We start from the raw sequence: 14,794 nt of genomic DNA on the forward strand, positions 1-14,794 counted from the left end.
GATCCACCAAATGAACTAAACAAGGCATCAGGGACCAATCCTGGTGCAACAGAGATATTATGACCTTTCACACTGAGAATTCAAAATAGCTGTATTGAGGAAACTCAAAAGATAACACAGAGAGGGAATTCAGCATTCTATCAGATAAATCTGACAAGGAGACTGAAATAATTAAAAAGAACCAAGGAGAAATTCTAGAGCTGAAAAATTCAATTGACCTGCTGAAGAATGCCATCAGAGTTCTTTAATAGCAGAAAGGTTCAAGCAGAAGAAATAATTAGTGAGCTTGAAGACAGGCTATTGAAACAAAACACAGTCAGAGGAGACAAAAGAAATAATTAAAAACAATGAGGTACACTTACAAGACCTAGAAAATAGCCTCATAAGGGCAAATCTGAGTTATTGGCCTTAAAGAGAAGGTACAGGAAGATGCAGGGGTAGAAAAGTTAATTTAAGGGATAATATCCAAGAACATTTCAAACCTAGAGACCGATATCAACATTCAATTACAATAAGGTTATAGAATACCAAGTAGATTTATCCCAAGGAATATTACACCAAGGCATTTAAGAATAAAATGCCCAAGCTCAAGGACAAGAGAAATGAAATAAATGATATACAATGAAGCTCCAATATGTCTGGCAACAGACTTTTTAGTGGAAAATTCACAGAGCAGGAGAGCATGGTATAACATATTTAAAGGCTGAAGAAAAAAACACATTTACCATAGAATAGTATATCCAGCAAAAATATCTTTCAAACATGAAAGAGAACTAAAGAACTCATCAGACAAAAAAAAAAAAGAAAAGAAAAAAAAAAGAAAAGGTGAGGGTTTTCACTAATGTCAGACTTGTTTTGCAAGAAAAGGATGTTATGAAATAAGACGAAAATGATCTGAAGATACAACACTCACTGGTCATAACAAGCACACAGAGAAACAAAATAGTATAACACTGGAATTATGGTGTGTAAACTATTCTTGACTTAAGTAGGAAGACTAAACAATAAAAACTAATTACTACAACAACTTTTCAAGACATAGTAAAATGAGACATAAAGAGAATCCTCAAAAAGTAAAACTGTGGGGGGGATGAAGTTAACATATACAGTTTCTATTAGTTTGTGTGTGTGTGTTTGTTAATGAAATGAGTGTTAAGTTGTCATTAGTTTAAAATATTGGTTTATAAGATAGGATTTAGAAGGCTCATGGTAACCTCAAATTGAATGAAAAACATACTACAGACACACAAAAAATAAAAACAAGAGATTAAAGCATACCACCAGAGAAAGTCAATCACTTTCACTAAAAGGAAGACAGGAAGGAAGAAAAGAAGAAAGAGTACAATGCAAAACAACCAGAAAACAAATAACAAAATGACAGGAGTCAATCTCTATCTGTCCATAATAACATTGAATGTGAATGAATTAAATTTCCCAATCAAAAGACATAGAGTGCCTGAATGGATGAAATAAGATCTAATGATTTGTTGCCTACAAGAAATATATTTCATCTATAAACATACCATAGACTTAAAATGAAGGGATAACAAGTTAGTTAATGCCAGTGGAAACCAAATAAGAGCAGGAGTAACTATATTTATATCACACAAAATTGATTTCAGGACAAAACCTGTAAGAATAGACAAAGAAGGCCATTACATAATAATAAAGGGGTCAATTCAGCAAGACAATATAACAATTATAAATCTATATGCAGCCAACACTGGAGCACCAGATATATAAAAGAAATTATTAATGACACTAAAGAATGAGATAGACTTCAATACAAGAAAAAAAAAAAAAAAAAAACAAAAAAAAACGCCAGAGAACAACCAACTTCCAGTATTGAAAGGAACTCCCAGGAGGAAAATAAACAACTAACCACTGAACTTAATCTACATGATAGAATAAATGTACCTAACAAATATTCACAGAATACTTTATTCAACGGCTGCAGAATACACATTTTTCTCCTCCACACATAGATCATTCCCAAGGAGAGACATGTTAAGTCACTAAACAAGTCTTAAAACATTCAAGACATTGAGATAATATCAAGCATGTTCTCTGACCACAATGGAATAAAATTAGAAATCACTAGCAAGAGGAATTTTGGAAATTATACAAACACATGGGAATTAAACAATAAGTCCCTGCATGACCAGTGGCTCAATGAAGAAGTTAAGAAGAAAATTTAAAAAATTCTAGAATCAAAGGATGATGAAAACATAACATATCAAAACCGGTGGGATACAGTGAAAGCAATACTAAGAAGGAAGTTTATAGCTATAAGTTCTTACATAAAAATATAAAAACTTTACATAAATAACCTAATGGTTTATATATTATAGAACTTAAAGAACAACAACAAAGCAATCCCCAAATTAGTAGAATAGAAATAATAAAGACAAGAGCATACATAAATCAATTTGAAATGAAAAAAATACAAAAGATAAATGAAACAAAACTTTGGTCTTTTAAAATGTTTTCTTAAAAATGGACAAACCTTTAGTCAGACTAACTAAGAAATACCAAGAGAAGACCTGAATAAAAAATCAGAGATGAAAAATGAGACATCACAACTGATATCCCAGAAATTCAAAGGATCATTAGTGGCTACTATGATCAACTGTATGCCAACTAACTGGAAAATCTAGAAGAAACTGATAAATTCTGAGATACATACAATCTAACAAGATTGAACCATGAAGAAATCCAAAATCTGAACAAAACCCTAACAATAACAAGATCTAAGCTGTAATAAAAATCCTCCAGTAAGGAAAAGCCTAGGACCCAATCATCACTACTGAAATCTACCAGTAGAATAACAAATACCAGTTCTACACAAACTGTTCCAAAAAACAGAGGAGAAAAGAATACTGCTAAACTAATTATATGAGACCAGTACTACCCTGGTACCAAAACCAGAAACAGACACATCAAAAAAGAAAACCACAGGCCAGTTTCTCTGCTGAATATTGATGCAAAAGTCCTCAAGAAAAATATTAACCAATTGAATTAAGCAAGACATTAAAAAGATCATTCATCATGGCCCAGTGGAATTTATCTCTATGATAGAAGGATGGTTCAAAATATGCAGATCACTTCATGTAATACATCGTATCAACAAAATAAAGGAAGAAAAAAATTGATAATTTTAATTGATGCTGAAAAAACTTGACAAATTTCAACATCCCTTTATGAGGAAAAGTTGCCCACTTTCACTACTGTTATTCAGTGTAATACTGGAAATATTAAGTAGAGCAATCACACAAAGCAAAGAAATAAAAGGCATCCAAATTGGAATGAAGGCAGTTGAATGATCTTTGTTTGCAGAAGATATCATCTTACATTTGAAAAAACATAAAGACTCCACCAAAAAACTATTAGAACTGATAAACAAATTTGGAAAATTTTCAGGATACAAAATCAACATGCAAAAATCAACTGCATTTCCATATGTCAAAAATGAACAATCTGAAAAAGAAATAAAAGAAGTAATCCCATGTACAATGATCACACATAAAATAGAGGACACCAAAAAATAAAAATTAAAAAAAAAGGAAAGATATTCCATTTTCATGTGTTGGAATAACGAATATTGTTAAAATATGCATACTACCCCAAACAATCTAAAGATTCAATGCAGTCCCTAGCAAAATACCAATGCCATTCTTTGCAGAAATAGAAAAAAACAATTCTACAATTTATATAAAATAACAAAAGGCTTAGAATAGCCAAAGATATGAGCAAAAAGAACAAAACTGGAGGAATCACATTACCTGATTTCATATTATATCATTGTGATATTGTTAAGGAATCAGAGAGACTGATGGGGTTCAGGAGGATATTCATTATTTAGGTGCACTGGCCCAGTCAGATTAATATCCAAAGGACTGAGCCCTGAACAAATAGTTTAGTTACCTTTCAAGCATTTCATGGGGAATGGGGAGATCTGTGCAGGGGGAAGCATATTACAGAAACAAGAAACAAAAACAGTTATTTAACTGAGACATGAGTTACATCATTTCTTACTTTTCAAGGAAAAACATGTTTTAGAACTTGAGTTTATCTGTCTAGTGATCTTGCAGCTGCACAGTTAGGGAAACAGGGTCTTCACAATGCCTTGGAAAGGAGGAGAGATATGGCTGACTTGACACAGAAAAACAGGCAGTTAATTTTTAAAAGACTCCAGCTCTTTCTCTTTCTCAGAGAGAATTGAGTTTTCTTACATACAACTGAGTTTCTGCTTACACATTCTTTAATTTCTTTTAATTCCTGTTCCAATACTACAGGGCTATAGTAACCAAAACAGTATGGTACTGGCATAAAAACAGACACAGAGACCAGTGGAACAGAATAGAGAACCTAGAAACACATTCATATACCTACAGTAAATTTATTTTCCACAGAAGTGTCAAGAACATACATTGAGGAAAACACAGTGTCGTCAGCAAATGATGCAGGGAAAACTGGATATCCATATGGTAAAAGAATGAAACTGTATTCCTATCTCTCACCTAATACACAAATAAAATCAAAATAGACTAAATAGTTAAGTCTAAGACCTCAAGCTATGCAACCATTACAAGAAAATATTGGGAAAATTTTTCAGGACATTGATCTGAGCAAAAAATTTCTTGACAAATACCCTGCAAGTATAGGCAACCAAAACAAAAATGATCAAATGAGATCACATCAGATTAGAAAGCTTCTGCACAGCGAGCAATACAATCAACAAAGTGAAGAGACAACCTACAGAATGGAAAACAAATATTTGCAAACTGCCCATCTGACGAGGGATCAATAACTAGAATATATAAGAAGCTCAAACAACTACAGAAAAAAATCTAATAATCCAACTAAAAATTGGCTAAAAGCCTTAACAAACATTTCTCAAAAGAAGACATATGAATGGCAAACAGGAATATAAAAAATTGCTCAATGTCACTGATAATCAAAGAAATACAAATTAAAACCCCAATGAGATATCATCTCAGTTTAGTTAAAATGGCTTTTATCCAAATGTCAGGCAATAACAAATGCTGGCAAGGATGAGGTGAAAAGGAACCTTCATACTATAGCTGGAAATATAAATTAGTATAACCACCTTGGAGAACAGTTTGGAGGTTCTTCAGATAAACTAAAAATAGAGTTACCCTATGATCCATCAATCCCTCTGCTGTGTATCAGCATATCTAAGAGATACCCACACTCCCATGTTTATTGTAGCACTGTCCACAATAGCTAAGATTTGGAAACATCCTAAGTGTCCATCAACAGATGAATGCATAAAGAAAATGTGGTACTTACACACAATGGAGTACTACTCAACCACAAAAAAAAAAAAAAGAGATTCTTACATTTGCAATAACATGGATGAAACTGGAGGTCATTATGTTAAGTGAAATAAGCCAGGCATGGAAAGGCAAATATCACACATTCTCACATATTTATGGGATCTAAAAAAACAAAAAAATGAGCTCTTGGAGATAGAGAATAGAAGGATTGTTACCAGGGGTTGGGAACAGTGGTGGAAGGAGTAATGGGAGGGTGGGAATAGTTAATGGATACAAAAAATTAGAAAGAATAAATAAAACCTATTATTTGATACCACAACAGGGGAACTATAGTCAATAAAAATTTAATTATGCATTTTAAAATAACTTTAAAAATGTAATTGGATTGTTTGTAACATAAAGGATAAATGCTTGAGGGCATGGAACCCAATTTTCCAGAATGTGATTATTATGTATTTCATGTCTGTGTCAAAATATCCCATGTACCCCATAAATATATGCATTTATTATATATGCCCAAAATAAATAATAATAATAATAATGGTGATATTAAGAAGGTAGTTGTCAAAGTCATTGGCACATATTAAGCACGTCACCTTGTTTGGGATAAAGAGTTATTTATCATTTTAGAAATCTAGAATAAAATAAAAATATAAATAATTGCAATAAAAGAGTGAAAACTAACAGAAGAACAAAAGTAAATGTATGAACAGTAGAGAAAACCTAAGACATCCAAAAATAATTAAGAAAGAAAAAAATAAAGTCAAAGAGAATATAAAAGCATAAAACAAAATAATAAGTTGATAGAGAGCACTACTAAAAAAAATCATAATGTGCACAAATAATTTATTATTAAAATATAAATACCAAATTATATTCAATATAAACAATAATTAAGCAATCTTTTGCCTTTATTTCTAAAAAGATACAGAAAAGTTAAATATGTAAGTATGAATGGAAACAACAGCAGAATAAATGTAAGTTAAATGTAATTTCAAAGCTGTAACATAGAATCAGTTATGAAGAGTTATCTTATACCTTGTTAAAAGGAAGACTTGATGGAGAAGAAATAATAACTACTTTAGAGCCAATTACCCAAATATTTCTCTGCATCCTCTTTTAATATTTACCTCTTGTGCGGGATATTTTAGTTATTTTATGCCTAGCGTTTTTTACTACACCCATTGAAAAGTTCAGAGAAACACAGGGGAACAAGATACATCAACATCACTATTGGATTAAAGGGAAGGGCATTCTCAATGGAACAGATCTTGGAGGATACCCTTGCTGTGGTAAAACTGATTTCACATTAAAAAGAATAAAAATGAAGGCAGAAATAAAGATGTTCTTTGAAACCAATGAGAACAAAGATACAACATACCAGAATCTCTGGGACACATTTAAAGCAGTGTGTAGAGGGAAATTTATAGCACTAAATGCCCACAAGAGAAAGCAGGAAAGATCTAAAATTGACACTCTAACATCGCAATTAAAAGAACTAGAGAAGCAAGAGCAAACACATTCGAAAGGTAGCAGAAGGCAAGAAATAACTAAGATCAGAGCAGAACTGAAGGAGATAGAGACACAAAAAACCCTCCAAAAAAATCAATGAATCCAGGAGTTGGTTTTTTGAAAAGATCAACAAAATTGACAGACCACTAGCAAGACTAATAAAGAAGAAAAAGAGAAGAATCAAATCGATGCAATTAAAAATGATAAAGGGGATATCACCACCGACCCCACAAAAATACAAACTACCATCAGAGAATACTATAAACACCTCTATGCAAAAAAACTGGAAAATCTAGAAGAAATGGATAATTTCCTGGACACTTACACTCTTCCAAGACTAAACCAGGAAGAAGTTGAATCCCTGAATAGACCAATAGCAGGCTCTGAAATTGAGGCAATAATTAATAGCCTACCAACCAAAAAAAGTCCAGGACCAGATGGATTCACAGCTGAATTCTACCAGAGGTACAAGGAGGAGTTGGTACCATTCCTTCTGAAACTATTCCAATCAATAGAAAAAGAGGGAATCCTCCCTAACTCATTTTATGAGGCCAACATCATCCTGATACCAAAGCCTGGCAGAGACACAACAAAAAAAGAGAATTTTAGACCAATATCCCTGATGAACATCGATGCAAAAATCCTCAATAAAATACTGGCAAACCGGATTCAGCAACACATCAAAAAGCTTATCCACCATGATCAAGTGGGCTTCATCCCTGGGATGCAAGGCTGGTTCAACATTCGCAAATCAATAAACATAATCCAGCATATAAACAGAACCAAAGACAAGAACCACATGATTATCTCAATTGATGCAGAAAAGGCTTTTGACAAAATTCAACAGCCCTTCATGCTAAAAACGCTCAATAAATTCGGTATTGAGGGAACGTACCTCAAAATCATAAGAGCTATTTATGACAACCCACAGCCAATATCATACTGAATGGGCAAAAACTGGAAAAATTCCCTTTGAAAACTGACACAAGACAGGGATGCCCTCTCTCACTACTCCTATTCATCATAGTGTTGGAAGTTCTGGCTAGGGCAATTAGGCAAGAGAAAGAAATCAAGGGTATTCAGTTAGGAAAAGAAGAAGTCAAATTGTCCCTCTTTGCAGATGACATGATTGTATATTTAGAAAACCCCATTGTCTCAGCCCAAAATCTCCTTAGCTGATAAGCAACTTCAGCAAAGTCTCAGGATACAAAATTAATGTGCAAACATCACAAGCATTCTTATACACCAGTAACAGACAAACAGAGAGCCAAATCAGGAATGAACTTCCATTCACAATTGCTTCAAAGAGAATCAAATACCTAGGAATCCAACTTACAAGGGATGTAAAGGACCTCTTCAAGGAGAAGTACAAACCACTGCTCAGTGAAATAAAAGAGGACACAAACAAATGGAAAAACATACCATGCTCATGGATAGGAAGAATCAATATCGTGAAAATGGCCATCCTGCCCAAGGTAATTTATAGATTCAATGCCATCCCCATCAAGCTACCAACAAGTTTCTTCACAGAATTGGAAAAAACTGCTTTAAAGTTCATATGGAACCAAAAAAAAAAGAGCCCGCATCTCCAAGACAATCCTAAGTCAAAAGAACAAAGCTGGAGGCATCACGCTACCTGACTTCAAACTATACTACAAGGCTACAGTAGCCAAAACAGCATGGTACTGGTACCAAAACAGAGATATAGACCAATGGAACAGAACAGAGTCCCCAGAAACAATACCACACATCTACAGCCATCTGATCTTTGACAAACCTGAGAGAAACAAGAAATGGGGAAAGGATTCCCTGTTTAACAAATGGTGCTGGGAAAATTGGCTAGCCATAAGTAGAAAGCTGAAACTGGATCCTTTCCTTACTCCTTATACGAAAATTAATTCAAGATGGATTAGAGACTTAAATGTTAGACCTAATACCATAAAAATCCTAGAGGAAAACCTAGGTAGTACCATTCAGGACATAGGCATGGGCAAAGACTTCATGTCTAAAACACCAAAAGCAACGGCAGCAAAAGCCAAAATTGACAAATGGGATCTAATTAAACTAAAAAGCTTCTGCACAGCAAAAGAAACTACCATCAGAGTGAACAGGCAACCTACAGAATGGGAGAAAAAAATTTTTGCAATCTACTCATCTGACAAAGGGCTAATATCCAGAACCTACAAAGAACCCAAACAAATTTACAAGAAAAAAACAAACAACCCCATCAAAAAGTGGGCAAAGGATATGAACAGACATTTCTCAAAAGAAGACATTCATACAGCCAACAGACACATGAAAAAATGCTCATCATCACTGGCCATCAGAGAAATGCAAATCAAAACCACAACGAGATACCATCTCACACCAGTTAGAATGGCGATCATTAAAAAGTCAGGAAACAACAGGTGCCGGAGAGGATGTGGAGAAATAGGAACACTTTTACACTGTTGGTGGGATTGTAAACTAGTTCAACCATTATGGAAAACAGTATGGCGATTCCTCAAGGATCTAGAACTAGATGTACCATATGACCCAGCCATCCCATTACTGGGTATATACCCAAAGGATTATAAATCATGCTGCTATAAAGACACATGCACATGTATGTTTATTGCGGCACTATTCACAATAGCAAAGACTTGGAATCAACCCAAATGTCCATCAGTGACAGATTGGATTAAGAAAATGTGGCACATATACACCATGGAATACTATGCAGCCATAAAAAAGGATGAGTTTGTGTCCTTTGTAGGGACATGGATGCAGCTGGAAACCATCATTCTTAGCAAACTATCACAAGAACAGAAAACCAAACACCGCATGTTCTCACTCATAGGTGGGAACTGAACAATGAGATCACTTGGACTCAAGAAGGGGAACATCACACACCGGGGCCTATCATGGGGATGGGGGAGGGGGGAGGGATTGCATTGGGAGTTATACCTGATGTAAATGACGAGTTGATGAGTGCTGACGAGTTGATGGGTGCAGCACACCAACATGGCACAAGTATACATATGTAACAAACCTGCACGTTATGCACATGTACCCTAGAACTTAAAGTATAATAATAATAAATACATTAAAAAAAGAATAAAAATGAGCTTGTAATTTACAACAAGGAGGGGGTCCATTAGGAATAATTTTTTTAAAATAAAATCAAGGAAAACAGCCACAACCGTTGCGATTAGGAATACTCAGAAATGAAAATTCTTTGTCTTCCAAATCTCGTAAAAACTAAAAAATGTCAATTGTTTAAAACAAATGCACTCTATGAATACAATGTGTTACAAATCCAAGCCACTAACCATGAAGATGAAAGAACTTTACAAAGTCGTTACAGGGACGTTCTGAAAAACAATCAGCAGGTTACAGAATGTGCTCATAGCAAGTGCCATAATCATGAAAAGAAAAGCCTCTCTCTTTTTCTCTCTGTCTCTGTCTCTCTCTCTTTCTCTCTCTCTCTCTGTGTGTGTGTGTGTGTGTTTGTGTGTGTGTGTGTGTCTTGGAGTGGTCTGATACAGGGTTTTTAAAAGAGCCACAGAAAAGATGGGTATGTCTTTATAAATCTAGTTTAAAACCACAGATTGGGAAGTGGTTCTAAAGGGGAAGCCATATAAACAAGGTAGGGACAAATTCGATAATGTCCATTCTCAAGGATTCACACATGTGCTATCTCTATGGTGGGTGGGTGAGGAAAATGCTTATATTGAATTTCAGTCAATAATAGAGACTTTTTAGTAAAACAATTGATGGTGAATTCCTTTTACTACAAAATAAGAATTATGATTAAAGATGAGAATATAAATATTAATATTGAATATATAAAAATAGTATAAGAAAAAAACCTGAAGAAGTATGCTGAGAGAGTTAAGGTGAAGAGGCATATACAGATGCTAAGTTTGTTACCTTTATTAGTGGACTATTGTCCCTGTATTGAGCTTTAAATGACTTCAACGTTATAAGCTAGAAATGTCAACTTTAAAGAAATGATTTTAGAACAAACATCTATAGTAGTGAAACTTATTGAAAGGCTAGAAACTTTCTAATTTTTACTTCAAATTGACTTTTCTTCAGGAAAATTCAACTAAAGTATTTTATTTAAAACATTTATATATATATGCAGCTGTTAAAAGTTATTCAACACATATTTATTGAACACCTTTATGAGCCCATGACGTTTATTGGTACTGGGGACATGGGATTGAATAGAACAAATAAAAGTTCTTCCCTTCAGTCAGGTATGTTTAAAATGACAAGAGAAAAGCTATGTACCAGAACAATGTAGTGCATTTAACAGTATATTAGAAGGTAGAGAGTATTATGGGGATAAAAGGGAGGTATGGGTCAGGAAAAATTTAAAAGTTAAGTTTAATCATTAGGATAGGTCAGATCGAGCCGTTCACACTTGTGTAAAGAAGACAGTTTAAAGAAGAAACCACAGTGGAGAGATTTCTGGGCAGTGCAAAAAGGTGGAATCTGGAAGCTGCCATTGGGACTGGAACAAATAAGACAGACAGGGATAAGAAATGGCATCTGTGAGGGGTCGAGAGTTGTGGACTGTAGATTATTTAAGGATTGTTAGGATTCAGAGCATTGCAGTTTCATATTCTGAGTGAAAAGGGATCTACTGGGGAATTTTGAACACAAGACTCACACATCTCTACTTATAACAATCTATCTGTCTATGTATGTATCTAACTATGCCTGTATCTATCTATGCATGTATCCTGTATTCATCAACCTTACTGGATTCACATGACTATGATGTCATAATATTTTGGCTGGGATTATTTCATTATTATGCTTATACATGTTCTTGGACTATAGTTTTATTACATCACTAATTTTTATTGGACCCATCCAGTAAGTTTGAGGGAGGTAAGTATTGCTATCAGTAGAAAAAACAAAAATACCCCTCAGAGGGGCTGTAAAATTAACTGAACAGTCAAAAGCAGCTTCTATCTGTAGAGAAAGAGTGGAAACAATAGTGGGACACAGGGAAAAGGGACAAATGTTAGACTCTCTTAACCTACCCTGAGTCTCTAACATGGACCTCTGACCATCAGGTGCAGCAGCATAATCTGGAAATGCAGTAGAAATGTAAATTCTCAAGCCTCGTTTCAAACCTAAAAAATCAGTGAGTGTAGGGCATTGCAATCTGTTTCAGGAAGCTTTCCAGGTGATTCTGACACCCACTAATGCTTGACAACTAATAGCCTATGCAAATAGAATTTCTGATGCTTATCTCTAGCCTTAGTTCACCAGTAATGATATTTTGTAAGTATTTGTGTTAAAAGTATTAGTATTAAGAAAGTATTATTTCAATGACTTATACTCAGTGCCTCTATATTCCAGTAATAGAGAGAATGGCTGTAGAGAAAGGAAGTGGCTTTCTAAAGATTTTGCATTCAGATTTCTGGTCTTCTTCTCTAGAGAGACTGATAAAACCGAACACCAGTCTACACACTTACACATACATGCGCACTATGCAACGGGGTGGAATGTCTAGAATTAATAAAAGCTTTAAATCTAAAATACTAACTGTATAATGGTGAAAATGAAAGTCACAGAGAACTTAAGTTATTGCTTGAAGCAAAAATGACAACAAATAAATATTTTTAAAAAGCAATGATTAAGAAATAATAGAAATTGGATGTTCATTGCCCACACAGAGCTGAAAAATAAGTAAAAAAAAAAAATCTGGTTATTACTATTTCTGACACTCTATATGGAGGAGGTAAGATCCAAGCTGAGCCACTTCAACTTCATAGGTTCTCTCCATGAGCACAGCTGGGAGCTTATATCCTCTTTACATAGCATGCCAAGGGCTGGCAACTACCACTGCCTTATTATAGAACTCCACTAAGGGTATAAAGAAAGCTTTAGTCATAAACAGGCTAATGTGTATCCAAGTACTGGAGAGCTGCTGGTATATGCCATAGAAAAAATATCAGAGAGATATATATGTTATTTGGGTGATGAAATTTCTATCTCTTTTTTTTATATTTTCATATACTCCATATTTTCTAAAGTAAGAAATATATTTTGTCCCTTTAAGAAATAAATTTTATTCAATTAAAATGTGCGTTTTGAGAAATGCACACAGAAGTATATATCATAGCTCAGTAAGTGTGCAGAAAGTGAACATTCTGGGAAACCATAACATAGATTTGGCCATAAAATCTCATCCTACTAAAATAGCTTTATTATGTTCTATCTCTGTAACTGGCATTGCAAAGAAAACTATTATGTTGATTTTATCATCATAGATTAGTTTTTGCCTATTTTTAAATTTTATTGTATAGATTCATGTGATCTATGCTCTTTTCTGTATGGTTTATTTTGTTAAGCATACTTTAGTATGTAATTGTAGTTCATTCTTATTAATCACTAAATAGATAATCATTATGTGAATAATCCACAATGATGCACGTTTGTGCATTTGAGTGATTTCCTGTAACTAATCACAGTGCTATGAATGTGTGTATACACATATTTTGGTATGCATACGCTTGCACTCATGTGGACCTGCAGTGTCATAGAGTATAATAGACACCATCAAAGCATTTTTAAAAGTGACTGTGTCCATTTACACTCCTATCAGAAGATTATTTATAAAAGTTTTAGCAGTTCTGCATCTTATCCAAGAAATAATTTAGATTTTTGTGACCAAAAGATGTTGAATAGGCTTTTATAATTTGTTTATATGTTAAACTCCTTTTTGTCCCACCTCACAAAACATAAGCCCATTTTTATTCCAGTCATGGTTGTGGAAAACAGATGTTTACTGAATTAATCTGATAGCATATTACCTCAATTGTATCCTCCATCTTTTGTTTTCTACAATGGAACTCAGAGTACTGGGGCGGATGCCTACCAAAAACTTACCAGTCATTCTGATAGATATGCAAAAGAGTAAATAATTCATGGGCTAAGAATTGGCCATAGGGGAAAAAAGTTGGTGGATAAATATTACTCTCTTCTTTTATTTGGACAGACAATGTCAAGGTGTAATTTACATGGCTTATCAGAAAGTCCCCTAAGAATTGTCCATAAATTGGCCATTACCAATCACAGACACAGTCATATATTTACTTTTTTCTTTCCTGTTTCCTGTTTCACAGTTTTCAGGACACAGATAATCATATTATTTTTAATTCCTACCTAAATTACTTGCATATCTGTTATTTTTGATGGGATAACCCAGACAAAGTGATTAATTCAAAGGTCATTTGAATGTATATGTTCAAGAATTTGTGAGTGTTTATTGTTTTATTTTTCTTGTTGATGCACAGATGTTTGTAATAGGCTAAATATGGTCCTCTGAAAGATATCCAAGTCAAATTCTTGAAACATTTGAATGTTACTGAAAATTTCTTTATAGATGGGATAAGTTAAGGATTTTTATATGAGTAAATCTTTCTAAGATAGTTCAGGTGGGTCCTAAATCCAATAGGTTCTTGTGAAAGAAAGGTAGAAGGAGAATTGAAACAAACAGAAGAGGAGAAGACACAGAAGAGAAGACAATGTGAAGACAGAGGCAGAGATGGGAGTGATGTGGCCACAAGTCAGGAAACTCCAAGAATGCCATGAATCATCAGATGCTGGAAGAGGTGAGGAATAATTCTCCGATTAAGCATTGAAGTGGGCATAGGGTCTTGAAGAGAGTTTGATGTTTGAGTTCTTTTCTGCTTTTAGACACAATTTTGTTTAACTTGTTAATTCATATGCTACTGATCAATACCACAGTATCTGAAAATCTGTAACTTTAATTAATCTGATTTAATCATTACATAATGTATAAATGTGTCATAACATCACATTGTACCCCATGAATACATACAATTATTATTTGTCAATTAAAAATAAAATAAAACTGTTAAGGGCTATGTTAGTTAGACACACCCTCAACTTGTATTGCCTATTCACAGATCAACCAGATATGGGTTTAGTGAATTTTAACTTAAATACAATTT

Source organism: Macaca mulatta, chromosome 1 (genome assembly GCF_049350105.2).
Source record: "Macaca mulatta isolate MMU2019108-1 chromosome 1, T2T-MMU8v2.0, whole genome shotgun sequence".
NCBI classification, from domain to species: Eukaryota; Metazoa; Chordata; class Mammalia; order Primates; family Cercopithecidae; genus Macaca; species Macaca mulatta.